Source organism: Lepisosteus platostomus, chromosome 14 (genome assembly GCF_059453375.1).
Source record: "Lepisosteus platostomus isolate fLepPlt1 chromosome 14, fLepPlt1.hap1, whole genome shotgun sequence".
In the NCBI taxonomy this organism is placed as follows: Eukaryota; Metazoa; Chordata; class Actinopteri; order Semionotiformes; family Lepisosteidae; genus Lepisosteus; species Lepisosteus platostomus.
The window spans coordinates 23887261-23910257 of record NC_142624.1 but is presented as its reverse complement, the minus strand read 5'-3'; the positions used below and the strand labels follow the sequence as shown (position 1 = coordinate 23910257).

The 22997-nt window shown below is 37.6% G+C and overlaps 1 long non-coding RNA gene across 2 annotated transcripts in view; it reads right to left on the bottom strand.

Moving 5' to 3' along the window:
• Positions 1-22997, bottom strand: part of LOC148649032 (uncharacterized) — a 61803-nt gene that overhangs the window by 5662 nt on the left and 33144 nt on the right. Inside the window, exon 4 of one of the 2 annotated variants that reach the window (XR_015926276.1) lies at positions 22614-22751. This is a non-coding gene — a long non-coding RNA (uncharacterized LOC148649032). Of the gene's footprint in view, positions 1-21528; positions 22752-22997 lie in introns of those variants that run through there. The other variant, XR_015926277.1, reaches the window with a different exon arrangement.

Below are 22997 nucleotides of genomic sequence, written 5' to 3'. Positions count from 1 at the left end.
TCTCTCTCTCTGGGGCTATATATTTCCAGGTCACTCATTCACCTTCGCTCAGCATTGACGTTCGGATGTCCTGAGACCCGCCTAGCATCCAGGTCGCCCCACGTCCGCTGCATGAGGGCACTGGTTTCTATACAACGCCCTATTGCACTCACCCCCATCATAATGAAGTGCTTTGAAAAACTACTTATTCCGCACATTAAAGCCAGCATTCCAAAAACACTGGATCCTCTCCAGTTTGCCTATCGCACAAACCGCTCCACAGAGGATGCAATCTTTATAGCTTTACACACCACACTAACCCACCTGGACAAAAGGAACACCTATACAAGAATGCTGTTCATTGACTTTAGCTCAGCATTTAACACCATCATACCCATAAAACTTTCTACCAAACTCAGGGCTCTAGGTTTAGATACAACCCTCTGCAGCTGGATCCTAGACTTCCTCACCAGCAGACCCCAGACTGTCAGGATTGGCAACCTCACCTCCAACACACTCACCCTTAACACCGGTGCCCCTCAAGGCTGTGTGCTCAGCCCACTGCTTTACTCGCTGTTCACCCACGACTGTACTGCTAAGTTCAGCACAAACATCATCACCAAGTATGCTGACGATACCACAGTCGTGGGCCTGATCACTGACAACGATGAGACTGCCTACAGGGAGGAGATAAAACAACTCGCAGACTGGTGCCGAACCAACAACCTATGTCTCAACATCAGCAAAACCAAAGAGCTGATTGTTGACTTAAGAAGACAAGGAAAAGTTCACTCCCCCATCTACATAGAAGGGTCTGCGGTGGAGATGGTGAATAACTTCAAATTCCTAGGCGGTCACATCTCTAAGGACCTTACATGGACACTGAACACCTCCAGTCTCATCAAGAAGGCACAACAGCGGCTGTACTTCCTGAGAAGGCTGAAGAAAATACACCTACACCCACTGATCCTCACCAACTTCTACAGATGCACGGTGGAGAGCATACTGACCAGCTGCATCACAGTCTGGTACGGCAACTGCACCGCATCCGACCGTAAGGCACTACAGCGGGTGGTCAAAACTGCCCAACACATCATCGGTAGTGCCTTACCATCCATCCAGGAAATATACAACACCAGGAGTCTGAAAAAAGCCACCAAAATTATGTCTGACCCCACTCACCCCAGTCATAACTTGTTTATTCCCCTACCATCTGGCAGAAGGTTCCGGTCACTCCAGTCGCACACAAATAGACTCCAAAATAGCTTCTTCCCCAGAGCTGTCAAGTTGGTGACGCCCCCACTCCCTTCCACCTTATTATGATCTCTCCTAACATCCTCCTGTACCCACAACCACTGTACTCCTACACCACACACATGTAAGCCAAAATTGTACTGTCCCCTCGATAGCCCAGTAAAATTGTAACAGGCATAATAATATTCAATATTTATTAATTAACCATACTACTTTTAACCATCCTATTTTTTTTTGCACTGTTCCAAGAATTACCTTGCACTGTTTTTGTCCTGTTAAATTTTCTCTGTTTGCGGAATTTTGCACAGTTTTGATTACTTGATTACATGTTATTTATGTTATGTTATTACATGTTACTGTTATTGCTATTGTGTAACTGTCTATTGTCTTATCTTCTGTCCTGTTTATATACTGCACCTGAGTGACTAATGAGAAACACTTTTCATTATACTATGCACCTGTGTAAGTTTAATGACAATAAAGTTGAGTTGAGTTGAGTTGAATTGAACTGTTGAGCGTTGGCTAATCCCCCTTCTGCCACTACACATATGGGTCTTTGGGTCTTCTTCCGCTCTCCTGCCTCTCCACGGTTCGTACCGTCCGACATCCTTGACAGAATGCTGAGCCTCCTACTGACCCCGCTAGCGTCGCTTTTTGTTGTTCCGCAGTTTTTTTTCTCTGGGCTTTTTTTTCTCTCAGCTCTCCTATTCTAATCATGGGATTTTCAGACTCCTGTACCTGTGAGCCGGTTGTGGCCTGGTTTTCCACAGGTTGTCATTCCGGCATCCGTGATTGAATGTTGAGTTGGCCCTCCTATCCTCATTGCTGGATATCACTCCGATCATCAGTGCCTGCGAGCGGGCCTTTGTGCCTGGCTTTCCTCGGGTTGTCTTTTGCAGATATCACCATTAGTCTGGTGAACCTTTTTTGCCGTTCCTCCATTCTTATTGCTGGATATCACTCCGGTCATCTGTGCCTATGAGTGTACCGTGTGCCTGGCTTTCCTCGGGATGTCCACTCCGATATCAGTGATAGAATGGGAACGTGCCTATTGCCCAGTCTGCGGTATTTTTCCCAGGTTTTTGTGTTTTTATTCCTTTTTGCTTGGTGTTTTGATATTTCACTTCCTGGTTTCCCCTTCTCTCTAGTCCACCTATCTTTGGTTCCTATCTGTTTTTTGTGGTTTGTTTCCCTGGTCTCCCAGGTTTATCTTTGTTGTGGTTTGTGTTTGTGTACTTGTCTTTTTTGTATTAAGTCTCCGGAGCTCTACCTGACCCCCCCTTCCTCTACCTAATAAAGGTTTATACCCTGGAGGAGGGGGCAGCTCTCAGCCGTGGACTCACAGAGGTTTCCTTTTAGTTAAATGAGGTTTTTCCTCCCCCCAGTGCTGTGCAGCTCACTTATTTGTATGGGCGTCAGGAGCCGCTCATGAAGAGCTGGGGGGGGTACTGTCACACCCTCTGCGGCCAGAGGATGCTCCTGCTCTATCCTGTCCCTAGTTTCCTGTGCTTTGCTGTCCTTCCAGTGTCTCTCTCTCTGGGGCTACATATTTCCAGGTCACTCATTCACCTTCGCTCAGCATTGATGTTCGTATGTCCTGAGACCCGCCTAGCATCCAGGTCGCCCCACGTCTGCTGCCTGAGGGCATTGGTTTCTATACAACTCCTGAACTGTTGAGCCTGGGCTAATCCTCCGTTCCGCTACTACGCATATGGGTCTTTTTCAGTTCTCCTGCCTCTCTACGGTTCATCCCGTCTAATATCCTTAACAGCTGGAGATCTGGCATCTTCGGGATACAGGATACTGTCATTTGAAGTTGCCTGCATTATTGTGGAAATCATAGCTAGTTTGCAAGGAAGGAGCTTCTTGTGAGAGAGAACTACAAGAAGAGGCAACTCCAACTTGTCAAACAATATTTGAATAACAATTGAAATTATTTCTTATGGTCAGATGAAATTAAATTGGAGTTTTTCTAATTTTGTGTAGGAAGATAGAGATCATGCTGAGACAGCACTCATGCCCACTGAAAAATACTGTGGGGGGATATTTTATTTTAAGTTTTGGGGATGTTTTTCTTCTGTGGGTCCTGGAATCCTTGTCAAAACAAAGGAAATCATGAACTTCAACATGTACCAGGACATTTTGACCAGACACTCGGTTCTTCTTACCTAGAAGCACAAGCTGAAAATCAACATTCAAGCGTGACGGCAATCCAAGGTTACATCCAAATTGACAAAAGGATGGGTAACTACATGCAAAATATTCTCGAGAAAGTGTATAACAAATGTATTAACAAAGAGGAGACACTGTTTCATGAACTGTCTTTCTTTTGGCAATATATAATGCAAGAACAGTAATATGCAGCAAGCATCAGCCTCCCTCAATATAGTAATCTTAGCACCTTTTTTATACCACTTAGCTGACAATTTTATACCATGAGTGGGCACAAAACAACAATCAAGGGTGTTGGACTGATTCATTGACAAATACGGTAATGTTGTATGAATTACAAACTCATTTCAGTTGGACTAATGTTTCCTTATTGATTTTCAAAAAATGCAATGCGAATAAATGGATCTCTTGGTTTGACAAGTGTTTTATAGTTTATTTTAAAACAGCACTGCACAGATTTCCAAAGGCATTATTCATTTGAGAGTTCATTGATTATGCAAATTAGTTGCAATTAACTAATCTGTTCATAAGACATTATTTGCATAATAATGAACTTCATATTTGTGACATTATTTAATAAGATACCCTAGTGCATTTTTAAAGAAACACTATCATGTATTAAGGTCACTTGTAGAGTATTAAGATTATAAAACAGTTTCAAAATGAATCAATTTGCCACGTACTGTATATCAATTTTGTCATCATAAAAGACATATGTTCATGCAGGCAACATCCATTGTTAACACTAGCCTTAAACATAATGAATAAAAATGAATAACATTTTTTTAAGTTACAGAAATATTTAATTTTTTAATGTCTCTGGAGTTTAATGTCCCTACTGGAGTTCTGTCCTCTTGCCTGTTGAACTAGAAGTTGATTATAAAATACACTTTCGTTTCACATTAACTGTTTCTGATTCAAGATGAGAGTGAAAGTGTGACACTTTCAGTAAATCAGCATAACAGTTACAGAAATTGAGAAATAATTTGAATCACCATGTTGAACCTTGAGTTTAATCATAGCTGGAAAAATATCCAAAACAGAGAACACATCTGACAATATGGCAACTTACAGTACTTTGACAAAGTTAACAATTTTGTGCTTTCTATAACGTCAATGAATTTATTTTGTTACCAAAATTTAATAACCAGCCTGAGAAATTGGGACTACATTTACCCTTTAAAGACAACACATAGGAACATGAAAGAGATGTTGTATTCAAATGTATACCAGCACAAGGTTTTATTAAACATGAAAGAGATGGTGTATTCTTATGCATACCAGCACAAGGTTTTATTATACATACCCTTTGTTAAGTATATGTCTTTTCTTTAATGGGTTAATACATACACTAGTGGTGTTATTAAACATAGAATATACCTGTGTTAATCAACTTAGAAAACAATTTGCATTATTCAAAATAAGACCCTTACATTTATTATGATACTGAACAATTGAGTAAACATACTGTTATACAAAGAAATAAAACAGAAATGGAAACATACAGCATCTACTGTTTGTATTATCTCTGCAGATGTAACTGTAATTATATTATCCTTTCAAAAAACAGTTTGACAGCAATATTTGCAATTACTTTGCAATTCTGATAGTGCTTTCAAGAGAGCAATTTCAAGTGGTTTGAGAAGCCACCTTTAAAGGAAGCTTTATAAAATAAAGTGTATTATTATTAATATCTGGTGCAAAATTATTACACTACCTATCATGAAGATAAGGAAGTGTCTTTATAAGGTTTTAATTAATTTTTAAAAGAGTTTTAAGGTTCTAAGATAGAGCTGTCACCCGACTCTTCTTCCAGTTCTTAAACATATCCATATAACTTCAAAGATTCCACATCACTGTTGACTTCCTTTCTGGATTCAACTTTTTTGATAAGACTGAGTTTCTTTCATTTTATCAAGTGGAGATATCTTACTTAATTATCTTCTTGAGGTTTTATCTGCTCCCACAGTGGTCTCACAATCCTTTGGATCCAGTCACCTAATCTGTCATCTGTTATCAGCTACATTAGTCCTTTCCTAAGCTGTTTTCATATCCACCACATACTGAAACACAAAGCACAGGATGCAGTCCTTTTCACCGGAAACACAGAAACTACAGAAAACGAGTCCAGTTGATTCACAACAGGAACTTTGTAGCCCATAAGGATATTCCAAACGATTGAAACAAATCATATCCATCTAACCTAAAGAAAAGGAAATCCAAAGAAGTTGCAGCTGACTAATTAGATGCATGTCCAAATGCAAAGTCCAGATAAGGCTGGAATTATGGGATGGGTTGAATGGGATGTGACTATTGTACACTTGAGAAATGTGCTGCACTCATAGTGCTGCATTAAATATAATCCGACTTTCCAAGTTGTCGTTATAAATGAGGAGTACAAAATTCACTTATCTGGTTAAATAAAGCATTTCAAATACACTGGCTGTTATCATTGACAATAAAGGGGCATTTATTTTAGACTATCATCATGCAGTATATTATTCTATAAGACAATAAAAGCTTATTCTCATGCCGAAAATGTTTCAGTTCTTTGAAGTGATTATCCATTCTTTTTCAAGTAAGAAGTTGGTAATGAATTTATCTTTGTTTTTTTCTTCCTACTTTTCCTTCTTACCTTCTTTTCCTTTCCTTCCTGCTTTTGAAACTTGTATTCAAAGCCCAGGAAGCCTAGCAACTTCAAACTCAGAAGGTACACTTGGAGAGATGAGCCATTAATTTTGTGACAAAAAAAATGGGGCCCGACGCCAATAAATGCCAGCCTAACTCTTTCGAAATCGACTTACGAGGAACTGTACCGACTGTTTTAAAATTTGGCAATTTTGGCAGCAACAAAAAGCCTTTGATGTCACGCCCGACATCCCTCCCTAGAGGGCGCTCCACTGCTCTCATTATTGCTCGTGTCATTTAGCTCTCCAGGTGTACCCTTTTAGTGTTTTTATTTAAAGACCAGCTCCTCCAGTCCTCGGGGCTCATCATTAGGGTAAGATGTCGCGAGGCCCGTCTAGCACCAGGAAACCCTACGTCCGTCTCCTGAGGGCATAGGCCTCATCCCCGACACCTCCCGCTTCCTGAGCCCGGGGTCTGGAGGATCTCGCCCCGTCACCCTTGGACCTCCATGTTTCGTTCGTCTGTGTGCTCCCCTCTCCCGGGGATTTTAACTTTGTCGCGTCCCAGGATGGATTTCTAGTTGATGGATTTTCGGACTGTGCTTTGACCTGCCTTTGGACCCGTTTGGATTTGGATGCCGTTTTGTCTTCCCCGTACACTGTCTCATGGACTGTCACTATTATTTTGTGCACTATTTAACCCCTGTGTGTTCCTTTTACCACGCCTCATGTTTTCTCCAGCTCCTACCGCATCGCATAGGGTCTTCTACAAGATCTGACACGGATTCCAGTCCGTGTCCGTTACAGAATGATGAGCCTACTCTAGACCCCGCGAGCGGTAATCTGGAACACCCGGACCCTCATCTGGACCTTTTTCTTTTCAAGATGCCCTTCCTGTTTTCCTGTCAAGATCCATTCCTGTTTCGCTGGACAAGGTATTTTTTGTGGATTTTTTTTTTAAAGGAATTCTTGGATTTTTTTTTCCTGGACCGTTTTGTTTCTCCGTTTTTTTTCTTTCCCCGCTGGAACTATTTTGAGAGTGGACAGCCCTACCGTTTTGTATATAGTATTCTCCGGTTTTATCTCTTGTGTATATAGTGATTCTGAATTTCCTTCTCTGGTTGTATATAGTCTGTGCTTGTGATATTATTGTTGATAGTATTGCCCTTATTTTTAATTGTGTAGGGCGTCAGGAGCCGCCTTGAAGGGGGGGGTACTGTCACGCCCGACATCCCTCCCTAGAGGGCGCTCCACTGCTCTCATTATTGTTCGTGTCATTTAGCTCTCCAGGTGTACCCTTTTAGTGTTATTATTTAAAGACCAGCTCCTCCAGTCCTCGGGGCTCATCATTAGGGTAAGATGTCGCAAGGCCCGCCTAGCACCAGGAAACCCTACGTCCGTCTCCTGAGGGCATAGGCCTCACCCCCGACACCTCCCGCTTCCTGAGCCCGGGGTCTGGAGGATCTCGCCCCGTCACCCTTGGACCTCCATGTTTCGTTCGTCTGTGTGCTCCCCTCTCCCGGGGATTTTAACTTTGTCGCGTCCCAGGATGGATTTCTAGTTGATGGACTTTCGGACTGTGCTTTGACCTGCCCTTGGACTCGTTTGGATTTGGATGCCGTTTTGTCTTCCCCGTACACTGTCTCACGGACTGTCACTATTATTTTGTGCACTATTAAACCCCTGTGTGTTCCTTTTACCACGCCTCCTGTTTTCTCCAGCTCCTACCGCATCGCATAAGGTCTTCTACAAGATCTGACACGGATTCCAGTCCATGTCCATTACATTTGAAAGTTTTCAACTGAAAAGTTACAATGATCATTTTTACAACCGAAATTGAAATAACAGTCATAAAACATTTCAAGAAACTGCAGCCTGTTGTGCAAACTCTGGTGAGCTTTCTTAACCATAATCAATGTGTTGACCTCCTAATATTAGAGTTTTTGGAGATGGTGATGTCCAGAAACATATAATTCTCCACCACCTCTACAACCTTATGTATAATGGTGCGAGAGCTCCATCACAAGTTGTTTTGTTTTCATGACTTTCAGTTCAAGGTTGTTCAGGCTACACCATTCAAGTAATTCATCTACTTCATTCCTCTATACTGACTCTGATAAGCCCTACAAGAGTAGTATTATCAGTGAACGAAAATTTTGGTTGAATCGGATTGTGAAATACAATCATTTGTGTACAGAAAGTAAAGGAGAGGTGAAAAGACACAATCCTTAGGGAACTTCACCACTTCCTTCATATCAGAAGGGAGATTTGGTAGCCCTTATCACAGAGTTTGATTAATACTTATCTCTGTTAGCTTAACAAAAATCTTGAGACAAGCTTAACAATTGTGTTAAAAGCAGAACTATAGCCAATAAAGAGGATCTGGGCATACGTGCTTGGTGCTTCTAGATTTTGAAATAAATCATGAAGCCCCGGGGATAGTGCATCATCCACTGACCTGTTTACTCTGTGGGGAAGCTGGCATGGGTCCAAGGGCACATTAGACAGGAAATTAGTTACAAGTTGCCTGAAAACTTCCCTAATAACAGATGATGAAGCTACTGGTCTGTAATGGTTGAGGCAGCTCAAAACAGATTTCTTTGGTACCAGTATTACAATAGCCATCTTAAAGCAATGCAGTACCCTAGCCTGCTTAAGAGTAGAGAAGTTCCTAGAAATCACAGGGGAAGGCCCAGTTGTTGTTATTCATGTTGGAACATCTGACATTGGCATATACAGTACAGCATGCTTTCAATAAGAAATTCAAAAACCCAGCACACCACTGGCTTTGAACAAGGCTCTACAGAGGAATTTGAAAACATTAACTAAATCTACAAAAGACATACAGTACACAGGGAGGTCTCTAAAAAGAGACCACAGGGAAAAATGAAATGCCAAAGAACCAGATAATTAAAAACTCATACCTAAATGTTAGGACTATGATGAACAAAATAAAGAAATAGATGCTGCTGCATTAGCAGGTGATCTTTATGTACTGTACTTGAAATCACTGAAACATGATTAACAAAGAGTGATGGTGATACTGTAAATGCAACATTAGTACTTGTAGATACAGAGCATTCCAAAGAGACAAGAAAGATAGAAGAGGTGCAGTTATGGCAATATACTATACATCAAAACAAGCATTTGGGGACAGGAAGAATCTAGATGAATCAGGGATCTCAGAATGTATAAGCGAGAAACCTACAGTATAATTCAAATTCAAAGACCATTGTTTTAGGAGTATTTTTATTATAATAAGATAAGATCACTTTATTGGCCATATACAATTTCTTGCATTAGGAATTTGTTTTTTTGCATACCCCAACTTGCTCTCTGTGAGACACACAGTCATTGAGAGAAGCTTGGGGTCAGAGAGCAGGGGCAGTCATTTATACAGCACCCCTGGAGGAGTTGGGGTTAAGGGCCTTGCTCAGGGGCCCAACAGAGTAGGATTCCTTTGCCGAGATACAAACCGGCAACCTTCCAGCCACAGGCGCAGATCCTTAGCCACAGAGCCACCTCACCGCCCCATATAATGCCATCTTATATAATGAAACCAGGGATGTACAGTACTGTAGATGTACAACGTATGGTTATTCTGGATGATTTTCATTTTCCTAACACAGGTGGAAACTATCAAGAATGTCTGAACTGCAACTGAAAGTGAAATGGCAGAATATTAAAATGGTAAGGTGCGCTTTTGTTCACCACAACAGAAGGAAAATATTTCTGCTCTGGATCTAGTCCATAAAGGATCAAATTTGTACATTCTCGGGCTCAAAGGAATGGCCTTTTGAAACTTTTACTTCTGAACATACAGCAGAGTGAATCTCATCAAGTATTTAAAATTTCAAAGTCATTAATAGTGTTAGCTCAATGGTCACTCTCCAGATTCAGCAGTGAAACACCTGAATGTTTTTAAATGTTTCATTTGTTACCTAGAACAGGAGGCACTTGTTCTATGTTCTATGTTCGCAAAGGATTGTTGGGCTCTTGAACAATCTATCTAGCCAGGTTGTTGCAGCCGATGTTGCAGCCATGTTGTCAAGAAACAGCTGGATGAGATCCTTGGATCAATTAGTTACCAAAACAAAAGCAGAATGGCCTGCTCTGGTTTGCAAATTTTCTCACATATGTTTTTATTAGAATACAAACTGCTTGGATCAGTACAGCTTCTTACTCATACAGATCCTTATGAAGGACTGTTCAGTCAATGAACGCTAAATGTTGTACACACATTCCTTACATAAGTGTTCTTCCCTTACAAATAAGTAATGAGTAAGTAATGCATAATTTTTTTAAAGATGTTTCTTCTAAACTGTAATGATCATACTGAGCAATGTTACAGTATATGTCAAGGAGGCTGGAAGATATACAAAGTGACATTTACTGATTGCAGACATACTGTATTTTGCCCTATAAGTCAGAACCTGGTTGAAATTCCCTTTGCCGTAATAAAAGTACTAAATATTTATGCTACTGAGAGTCTTCTAAGTTTCTTTGAAAAGTTATTTACACTACATGCTATCATATTCTGGCCTTATCAGTTTAGCATGATTGCTACTGTAGCTCAAACAGCAAAAAATGTGAAAACTTTACAGTGGGCTGAATAGAGTTGCAAGGCAGTGTGTCATTCTAGTGACAATAGAAGATAACAAGGATAGATATGGTGAAATAGAGAAACCACATTAGCCTCCTAACAGCTATTTTGTTTACAAAATTAAAACTATCAATGTTCTGGGAGCCAGTGTACCAATCTTGCAACTTGGTACAGTATGTTTCATCACATAGTCCTTCTACTGTATAGAACTACAGTACACTTCACAGGTTGCAGCAATATTTTATACTCCCACACTGGGTTATTACACACATGACAAAACATGCCCCTTAATGTTATTTGCTTTTCCTAAAACTATTTCATCAACTCCAAACATTTTAAGTACCATAGTAGAGACAATGCAATCACAGTACAGAACCACAATGGTTCCTGCTAAGCCAGGAAGATGGCTGTGTTCTCATACCCATACAGTATGCTTTCCATATGGGAACTCATGCTTTCCACCCCTGAGCTAATGCTGATTAGTCAGTTAACTCCAAACTCGTCATTATGATTCACATATCAAAATGGGTTTCCTGCTTAAATCAAAATGGTTGCCTGACTGTTACTGTTTTGTTCTCCAAATTCCGTTGCCTTAAAACACTAATTGACTTCAAATTTGGAAGGTTTCATCACACTAAGGTACTGTATGCTTCAGACCTACACTTCATGTTATTTTCTCACATTCTGCCCACAATGGTTTATCACTCGCTTGACATAACATAACTAATACCACTAACTGCTCTTCTTTAAAACCTGTTCAGCCAATGAACTTTTAAAGAACTTTAAAACTGTGTTAGATTCAAATTTCCCCGTAGTTGTTGTGCAGTTCATTTCCAATGTTGAAGTAAGTGGATAGGGATTGCTTACAAGGCTTCAAAACCCCTTGAAGGTTGTTTTTATCAATATTATTATTAAATAGTGTTTATATCAAATCATCATCATGGTCCCATGTGTTTGTAAATGCGTAGGCATAAGTTTTTTTTTAAATAAATATTTAGCATAATTAGCAACACTGGAAGAAGAACAGCAACATTAATTATTACCCTTTACATGTTAACCATTCAGAGCATGTTTCAAAGTGACGACATCATATTCCATTCTTGTGACCTACAAACCTTGCTGAAACACCATAAGGAAGATATTTAATTTTGTTTCCAGTTTTTATCCTGACGATGTAATTAGCATGGTTTCAGCTAAAAGAAGGGGGCAATTTGGAAGAGCTCCAAATTGAAAACCTTAATGAAAAAGGAGCCTTGGTGAAGGGTTGCCTGTCAAAAGAAAGAAACTTCTCTAGGGCAAATGTGTTTATGTGACTTGGCCATGTTTAAATGGAACCTATAAATTCCATGTGGAGTTGTAGACACAGTACGGACCATGCGGGAGGGGGGAAGGGTTTGGGGCAAAACTAAACAGATTTTAAGCCAGAAGGGTTTTGCAGTTAAAGTTTAATGAAACCATTAATATAAAGGATAGAATTGTGCATGGTGTGCTGAAAATGTCTTTTGTCTTTCCTAAACCAAATTAAAAACCGTTGTCAAATTAATTCCCTTTGCTTCATTAACAGAATCTTTTAGTACACACAAGGAGTATTTTATTTTATTTGTGTAAGCTGGTACAATTTGTGGAATGATCCAATGTAATGTTACACCAGCTTTCAATTAATGATTTCCTACAAGTCCTAAAAGCACAAAAGCATAAAAGAATGAGCCACAGATGCACCACACATTAAAACAAAGACATCATGTTTGGAATAGAAATGTCCTAAAATGAAGAGCTTTCTTGTTCATTTTAAAATTTACATTAATCAGTTTTTACTAATTATTACTTAATGCCTTAGAGCAGGGTGCCAAGTCAAGGTCTTTACAATGAGAAGAGGGCTAAACAGCTGTTATACAAATTTCACTTTTTATATTTTTTGTATGACTGATATGCATGCATTTCAACAAAGGAAACCATTTTGAAACTTACTTTTGTAAATGTAACCATTTCTGGCACTAATACTAGAGCTAAGCAGGCACAAACTTAAATACACAGGAGAAGGCTGTAAGACAGGAAGGAAGCTTTCTAACATGAAAGGATGCACAGAAGTGAATAGAATGCGTGTTTCACAGCATACCAACGCAGGAGTGCAATATCTATCTTTTCTGTAAGTTAGCTTATATAGTAGTCAAAAAAAGTAAAAAAGCCTTACACTGGACAAACCCTTGTAATTTTATGTCTTAAACACATGTGTGATTGACTATAATTCCTGCACAATTGTTATATTCTGAAATATAACAAAAGCACAGTTAACATATTTCTAATGCTGTATAGGAATACATTATTCCTAACATGTCACCAGAAAACTATTTATTACTTAATTACTTACTTAATTGTTTTTTCTAAGAAAGATAAAATGTTATCAGAGAAGTAAGTGAAAGAATATTTACCCACAATAAAAAACATATAGAGGCAAACAGAAAATAATTTGAAGAAATATTAAAAATGTTGTAAATGAAATTTAGAAAATTACTATTGAAGGTAAAAGCAGCTAAACTACATGCAGTGCTACAATTACCAATAGTTTATTTTTCATTATAAATAGAAAAGAAAAACTTTTTAGGAGCCAAACAGATTCATTCCAAGCAAAGGGCTGATAAAAATTCACAGAGCTATTCTCTTCCTAGCACACACACTATGCTATCTCACTCACAGGATAATGTGCTAATGAAGATGCTCTAAACATAACCCACAGCCTTCCAATCTTAACACCTTCCAATTAACTCTCCCCAGTACGAATCCTTCCATTACCAGTAAACGGCATAGGGAAATGGGGGTATCATTCCCCCTGTAATGGAAAATAATTGATAGACTAAGAGGGTGTGATTACTTTACAGCTATGCACATCATGTATTGGAGTTACCACTATGGTTAATCTCTGAAAACGCCTTTGAAGATAATTAAATTGGCTTCCTACTGATGATTATTCATTAACAATTAATTATTTTCATGGTGATCTGCTTTTTTCAGTATCACACAGTAAACATGCAATGGAATAATTGTGAAAGAAAATGGAAATGCGATTAGTTTCAGCAAATGCCAACACCTGGTGAATAGAACTCAAGCAGTTGACAGTCAGCAGGCCTTTTAGCCTTAGAGGCTCTGAAAGTGTTTATGTATTTTTTGGTCTTTTTGGGGTGAAAATTGAATAGGGTGCTTTGTTTTTTTACCTGTGCAGAGACTGCAGTAGACAAAGACTGTGACATTATGAGACTTGTTATCTTTTTCTAAATAATCAGCTGAAATCTTTTTGTAGTAGACACTTACTGAAGAGAAAAATGTAAAAAACAAAACAGGTTTATATTTATTTATTATATACAGTGCCCTCCAAATGTAGCTTTTGACACGTTGTATCCAGATGATTTCCAGTCTGTATTGGAGGTTTCCAGCTGTTGCCTTTGGATTTACAGTTGCATATGTTAAACATCAAATAACGGAAAGATTTACTGACTGGATAATGTTTCTTGCTCAAGAAATTCTACAAAAATGTTAATAGCATTGCACAGAGCATAGACATATTTGTCATAAATAATTTAAGTATAGAACAAATGAGGATCACATTTATTCACATCCCTGTAGCTAACATTTCATCAATCCTCCTCTGGCAGGGTATACACTTAAATGTCACCTGTAGGGTTTTTCTGGCACTTCAGAGGGGAAATTAATAAATACTACTCCATGTAAAGTCATTCAGACACCTCAATTTCAATTAGATCAAGGTTAGGATATTGGTTTATCACTAAATTTTTAAATGGCACCCTTAAATGTCACTAAATTGTCACAAAATTCTTGTCACAAAATTCTTAAATTGCAAATGAATACATTGTTTTAAATTGAAACAAATCAAATTAAATTGATACAGCCAGGTAAGAACATGTTTTTGTATGCAATTAGTCATTTCTTTGTTGATTTGAATATACAGTATACTTAGAAATAGTTTTATATATATACATACAGCACATGTTGGAATGTCCATTTTTGGGCAAGCTTCAGCTGAATGTTTTGATGGTTTGCTGTCATAAGAGGCTACTTCCTTGCATCCCAGCTATGAAGGCCACATTCATGCAGGTGCCTTTAGACAGCAGATTTTGAAACTTTGTTTCCAGAAGATTTCCAGTCTCTATTGAAGATCTCCAGCTGTTGCCTTTGGATTTACAGTTGCATCCCAAGTCTGTGCTGATGAGGTACACTTGTGTCCATTACAGGCAAGATAGCTACTCTACCAATAGCTTTTAATTTCTTAATAATGCACACTAAAGTGGAAAGGGGTTGATTCAGCTTTTTGTGGATTCTTTTGTCGAAATGCCCCAACTTGTGGAGTTCAATGATCTGCAGTCTTTGAAGATCTTCTTGTCTTTAGGTCCGTGCACTGCTAAGAACCCATGATGCTGCATTTAGATCAGGCGACAAGGCAGCCCTTAGGACAGTAAGGGCCAACCTGTCCCATGCCATCAGGGAGGCAAAACACACCTGTGCACGGAAAATCCATGGCTACTTCCTGGACACCAGAGGCATGCGGCAGGGCATCTAGGCCATTACTGACTACAGGATTACTCCACATGCCAGTGACGGCGGTGCTTCCCTCCTGGATGTGCTGAATAACTTTAATGCACGGTTCGAAGCACTGAATGTTGTGCCTGCGAGGAAGACTATACCTCCTCCTGATGATCGGGTGCTTTACCTGTCCACAGCTGATGTGAAGAGGACACTAGGCAAAGTTAATACACGTAAGGATGCAGGATCTGACAATATACTTGGTCATATGCTCAAGGAATGTGCAGATCAGCTAGCGGACGTCCTTACTGATATTTTTAATATGTCCTTTTGCCAGGCAGTTATCCCTGTATGCTTCTAATCCACCACTATTATACCAGTGCCGAAGAAGTCAGCTGTGTCCTGCCTCAATGATTACCGCCCCGTGGCACTCACACCAATTATCATGAAGTGTTTCAAGTGGCTAGTCATGGGCCACATAAAGTCCAGACTCTCTACCTCTCTGGACCCACTCCAGTTTGCATATCCCCCTAACCGGTCTACTGATGATGCTGTATCTCTTGCCCTTCACCTGGCCCTGTCCCACCTGGATAAGAAAGACACTTACTGTATGTAAGAATGCTGTTCATTGACTTCAGCTCAGAATTTAATACAATCATTCCCCAGAAGCTGATAGGAAAATTGAGCTTGCTAAATCTCAATACCTGAGCACTCAATGATCTGCGGTGACTGAGGAGGGCAAACCTTCCCTCCCCCATTCTTATCACATTCTACAGAGGTATCATTGAGAGCACTGGGACCAGCTGTATCATTGTTTGGTTTGGGAATTGCAACACCTTAGACCGCAGGACACTGCAACGAATTGTGCAAATAGCTGAAAACATTATTGGAGCATCCCTTCCTTCCATTCATGTCATCTATCACAAACGCTGTATGCACTAGGCTTCAAGTATAGTAGATGACACCTCCCACCCCTCCCATAAATTCTTTGCCCTCCTACTATCTGGAAAAAGATATCATAGTACAGTATACAGGCTAGCTCCACCAGATTCTGTAACAGCTTTTTCCCACAGGCTGTTAGGCTTCTCAACACCCCGGTACCTACTTGCACCCACTCTAATTCCAGAAACAAGGTTTAAACTCCCCCAGTGTTTAGTGTATATTGTATGATGTATTTTTTGTACTTTTCTGTAACAGTTAAATTGCACTATGTATACAGTAGATTCTGTGTATACTGCCTCTGTTCTTAGTTTGCACGATCTAATTTATTAATATTAGTATTATTAGTCCTGTCTACATTGTCTATGTCAGTGTCTTGTCTGTAATTGCACCGTGGACCAGGAGGCACGATATTTTGTTCCATACTTTTATATGGCTGGAACGACAAACGAACTTTAACTTGAACTTTGACCATAATGATGCATAATGATGCATGCTACTACTGAATGTTTTCTGTTTGCTACTTCTTTTTATATTCCAGGGAAACAGGAAACCTTCAGAATTATTTATATAGTGCTGGAGGATTCCATTGCACTTCCAAAGAGCTGAATTCTGTTTTTGTTTAATTTTATTTAAAAGAAGTCTTAAAATATGTACAAATGTGGCCTTCTTGTTTTCTAGAATTCAATTAAATTATTTATAACAAACACGATTGTGCTCTGTGCAATGCTGATTACTTATACATTATATGTTATTATGATCACATTACTGTATACTTTTATTAGTATTTTTAAGTGAGAGACCATCTACAAATGACACCGAAAATGTATCCCAACTTGACAATTAAAAATCATGTCCTTTGAGACTCCATAGCACAGGGGATGTTTTATTTTAATTTAAAGTGTTTCAACTGCTGTAAAAGTACCAGTGTATTGTTTATAAGCTATTTCATAAAGTTTTATGTGAGCATTCAAAAAGTAAAAAATGAAGCATGTCTTTCTCTTATTCAAAAAATGTACATACAGTATGTGGAGACTACCAAGTATCACAGCCAGGAATGTAAATTAAGATGTATGATCAAAACATCACTAGTTTGAGCCTGGATCATGTCACTAACTAGAGTTTTTAATATACAGTAGTATATTCTGTGGCCCAAGGATAATAATAATCAATTGGAGACATCACTTGCAGCTTCCAAGACATTTCTGAAATAAACAATTGAATGAATGTAATACATTTAAAAAATATATATTTTTACCCATAAAGGATGCAAACGATTTACAATTTCTTGTTAATTCTGTGGTTGTGGAGGATGATAAATGTTGATTGTGCATTTGTAACCAGTATAATCTAAAATACCTTAGCATAGAGTTAATATGTCATTGATGTTCTTTTTAAAAAGACAACAATGACATATTTACTCTATGTAAAGGTATTTTAGATTCTACTGGTTTCAGATTCTGCCAGTTTGATTTAAGATTCTATAGATTAACTGGTTTCTGGGAAAACTGGTCCTGGGTCTGTGTGTGCCCTCTGATGACCTACAGTCTATGTTGTCCTGTCTAGGATTTATCTCACCTTGTGCCCATTGCTTGCAGACATACAGTTCAGCGTCCCTGCAACCCTGTTCTGGATAAAGCAGTTAGAAAATGGATGGTAAGTTCTTAACATAATTGCTAAATTCCCTTAAAATTAATTTGCTTTTGCAACATTATTTTGTTTTTATTATTCTATTTTAAGTACAAAACTCAGTAAACCACTCAAACAGTTCATTATAGAAAAATATATAAATATAATAACAAGAAGGGGAACATTCCAGGCTGTTTTTTTCTTTTTGCTTTTTATCATGTAATTAACTTAATGTAATTACTTTTTACTTTTCTACATGTGAAAAAGCCCTAAAATGAAAACGTATTATGCTGCGGGCCTAAAAATAACTGAGTATTTAATACTGAAAGAACAGTGCTGGGAAATGAAAACTGCAAGTAATAATACATTATTAAAGCATGTAAAAAAGGAAAGATTAAAAAAAATATTTCGATCTATTAAATTGCAGCTTTTACAAAAGATGTCCAGATCTGACTTTTTTATTCTTAATTATTTCTGCTTTTGGTTAGATAAATTCAATAAAGAAATGATCAAATTCAAAATTTCCTCTACCTCGTCAATATCCTTAATATTTTATTTGAAACAATATTTAAATCAATTTAATATATATTAGTGTATACTAATCACCAAATTATTCAGTACTGCACAACGCAAAAACTACCATTCTGTAATAAAACCTTACAGTTGACACAATCTGCCTTGTGTTTATCCATGCATGTAGAATTTTTTTAATAAGTGTACTTAACGCTCATGCTAATAAGACTTCAAGTTTGTTTACACTTTACTTGGATCTTAAAGGTTTGCTTGACTTTCTTCATAATTAGTTAATGCATTTTCATCATTGCTTTCTGTCCTCTTGTGTTCAGTAGAGTGAAGCTTATTTGGTTTTAAATTAATTGTATTTTTTATTCTCATATAAAATTTATTTCTCATACATCCACAGTACAACTTACAAAAACCAGATCCTTGAAATGAACCATTCTCTGTTCTTGTATTTAAAAAATACATCATATCTGTCTATTGTTTTTTTGTATTTCCTTTGAATGTTAACATGTTTTCCTGTATTACACATTCAGGTGATCACAGAACTGATAAGGATTATGAGGTTAAAAAATGCTGGTTTCAGTTAAGGTGGATAATACTTAAAATCTACATACTGTACTACACTTTTTTTAGTGCTTGATGAGCACCTGATGATGATTATTATTATTATTAAGGACCCGGTTAACAGAGTCCTATTTACTAAGTTTCGAGATGTAGGAATTTTAATAGCATTTTATGGAGCCCTTTCTTACTTCACCCTTTTAGCTCTAAATTACTCCTTACCCAGTTCTGCAGTGAGGATGGATACTGTAAGTGTACTGCAAAACTGTCTGTCTAATGTGCACTAGCTTTATTGACAGTGCCTACCCAAGTGCAATTTCTTTAGATTTAAAGGTGAGGCATTGAACAATGTAAGTAGTTGTTTTCCTCGATGATTACACCAATCGTGGTACTAATAAGAACAATACAAAATTAAATTAGGATGACTGTGTTTTTATTGTGCTTATATAGTACTAATTTAGGGGGGTGATTGTGTAAATGAGGTAAAATTAAAATGAGAGACTGAGTCCTGATATCATGCCTAACAAGCAAATTTATAACAGATAATAGCGCTTCCCTCCTACAGTCTGAAAATGTCAAACATGGTCACATGGCTCCTTTGTTCCTTGGCACAGCATGGTTTCAGAGTAAATAAATAAGCGACAACTTAAAAGACTCAAACTTCTATTTAATTATAGGACTAATGAGCTACACACGAAACACACGGGTTATTTTTGCAAATATTTGCAAGAAACATGAGAACCTGGGCCCACCCATTCTCAGAGCCCACACTTAACCACATTGGCACGTCAGTTGACAAATACATTCCAAGGCCACTTGAAAGAGATACAAATTTAGTAAAAGAAAGGTACAGTAAATCCATCCTTCTAAAAGGTTTAAAACACAGGAAACCTTTTGCACGAATGCATCAAAATACAACTCAGAGAGGTTTGTCCTAACCTGTGGATACCACAAAAGGGAAATAAACATATCTACAGTTAACAGTTAACATCCTGTTTTTCACCACCTAAAGTCAGCCTCTTTACATCTCAAATAAATGGTCAGTTTCTGTCTGAGTGCCAAAATGAAACTGAAAATCTGGTCTGTACATGATGTTAACAACTCATATTATGGTCCTTCATCACCCTCAGTAATTAATAAGACCTTGTATTGTGTTTTCATTATTACTTATTATTATTAGGGCATCATGCAGATTGTCATCTATTTGTATATCGCAGTCAAAGAATCAAATAATGTATGGAGCCAGCTGTACCTTCACATCCAGTATTTCTGTGTCTAGGCCTGACAAAAACTGACCTGATCAGTGGATATACAATTATCCAAATGTTTCCTTACTATCCCTGTGAAATCTTCACATATCTTGCGTAAATTTAACAGGATTCACAAATCATATCATATTTAGTGTTTGTGACACTAGAAAAAATTACAAATGATAAATGCTGTTTATAAGAACAAAGCAAACAAGACAGCAAAAGTTTTCTGTATTCTATAAAACCATAAATCACAACTATAGAAGCATGTCCTTTAATATATAAATTGCAAGGGCACAATCCACTGTACTAGCCATGTTAATATATCCTTATATATATCAACATATCAATACTTTGGATTAATAATTATTGATATTTAGTAACAAAAATATAATTTATAATCTGTTATCTGTAATCTGTTGTAGTTTTTCTGTGCTGCACTTGGACAAGAATGTTCATACAATAACTGGCATGCCACTTTATTTTTGGGATAAAAACACAAAATATTGTTTTTGAACGGTATTTAATCAATTCCTTCACATCTATGTTATTTGTCAACACCACATCCAACATGTTTTAGCTAATTAGCTTTTGCTAATTTTGATTTGTAATAAAATTCATTTTCGCAAGACTCAGAGAAAACTCTGAACCATGAGAAACTAATTAACTGGTCCCAACAAACTTCTAAATAAACTCATTTCAAAAGGAATGTACTGCCTTTATCACTAATAAAATCTTGATTACCTTCCTAAATAATTGTACGAATCTTTCTAAATTAATTCTGATGTCTTAAAATACACCCCAGAAAATAGCTACTGTACCAAGGACTCAAGTGAAACTATTGGCTGACAGAATATTCAAGTACAAGGAGATAACATACTTCAAAGACATTCTTTTTGTTACACAAACTATGAAAAACTAATTAGACACTTATTCAGAAGAAATCAATTGGCCTTTATGTTAGAATATATTACAGCTGTTTTTTAACCCTAACCCTGAAGGAATTTCCCAGATACAGAATATAACAAGAGGGACAAATGCAAAACAGTAGTACATCTAATGGAATATACCAAACTCTTAATAAACAAATACATGATCAGTGACTTTTTACATTAATTGTGAGTTGTTTTTAGTCTCTTTGCATAAGTATGACAGGAGACAGGGTAAAAAACAAAGCCCATTCAGCCACCACTGGCTATACGTAAAGTGCATATTTACTATAATTTATTTAATACAATTTATTTGCATGAGACTACATTATTATGACCCTGATTATTAAGAATAAAAGAGTAAATAATTATAATGCTACAGTATAGTTTATGTTCCCTTTTTTTATTTTCCCATTCCAAATATATAATAATTAGTGAACATAATGTCAAAAAAAGGTTAAACATTTGTCAAGTTGTTCAAGTAAAGACTACAAATGCAAATGTTAAAAGATATTTATTTTGTAAAATGGAGGATGAAAACATTCCAAAACTGTGAGAACTAACAGAACATGTTTTAACTCAACTAAAAAGAAAGACATTTCCTTAATCCTACAATGCGACCTGGATGACAGGAATGTGTATATCAAGTGTGTTTCTGTGTCATGTCAAGTTTACAAAAAGTGGGAAAACTCAAGAAACATGCAAGCAGCAGGCTGAAGTCTTCAGAAGGGTGACGCTGAAGTCACAGAATAAAGATTAGTCAGTATCCTTGTAAACCTAAAGGAAGTCAAACATAATACACTGATTGTGGGGAACGACTGCTGAAGTCAGTATGAGACTGTGACAGGATGAAACACTAACAGGAAATGAGAAAAGATCCAGAAGAATGTGATCACATCACTTAATGTGCTGAGTGATAGAATGTAGGTCACAGCAGGCAAAAGCACTTGGAGGCAAAGAGAAGTTGTAAGAAGTTCAGCAGATAAGTTTCTAACACTGAGCACACACACATACAGAGAGCCCTGTAATTAAATTCTTCTCTTGTTTATGTTTAACCTCTGCAGCTTTATCTAATGTTTGTAGAATGCTTTGAACATAGTAAGTATTTCATTGTTTGTTTGCCTGCTACAGAATTGAATAACCTCTCTTCTACATGTACTGTACAACTTCATTGATTAACTTTAATATGGTTATAACATTGAGCATTTCTTGGCATACACAGAGAACATTTGTTTTCAGATCCATTACAAGATGCTCATTACTGCTTATATAGGGGTAGGAAATCTTGGTATTTTCCTGATATTGCAGATCTTTTTTTCCAAGTTCTGAATGATGTAAGTAATTTTTGGATTTTCAAAGCAGTTTCAAATCTATAAGTAAGTTTCAATTAGAACACTGGTAGGATTTAAGTCCTTAATGGAATTGTCAATGTTCACAACTCCTATATTTATAGGACAACTCCTATAACTGAGAAACTGAAATGTTTTTATAAATTGTGCTGCAATACTTCTTGATACAATGGACTAGTGTCTATTGTGTTGATACTGTAGAATTCCACATCTCCAGGAACTGAATTGTCCTTATGACCTTTGCCCTTTACCCCTCAAAGGCTCACCTTTCCCGCCTTTTCCTCTATAAAAACGGGTGAGGTCCCATTTGTGTCTCTTTCTCCTCATGTGCATCCAGCGGATGTCTAATCTCTCTGTCTCCCTCTGCCTTTCCAAGTACTTTCCTGCTCCATTAGCATGCTCCGCTGTAAAGAGAAGGGCAATAAAACTGCCAGTGAGCCTGAAGCAGTCATCTCCAGACAGTTATTCCCTATGTTGCCTAGACAGACCTGGGTTTGCCACAATATACAATATTTTCCCATTGGTAAAGATCGATCTGGTTAAAATTTAAATGATACCATTTTGGTTTTCTTTAACCATTTGGCAAAGACATTAAGCATGCTGCCATTTAAGAAAAGCCTAACGACTAATAAAAAATTCAAACCCACACA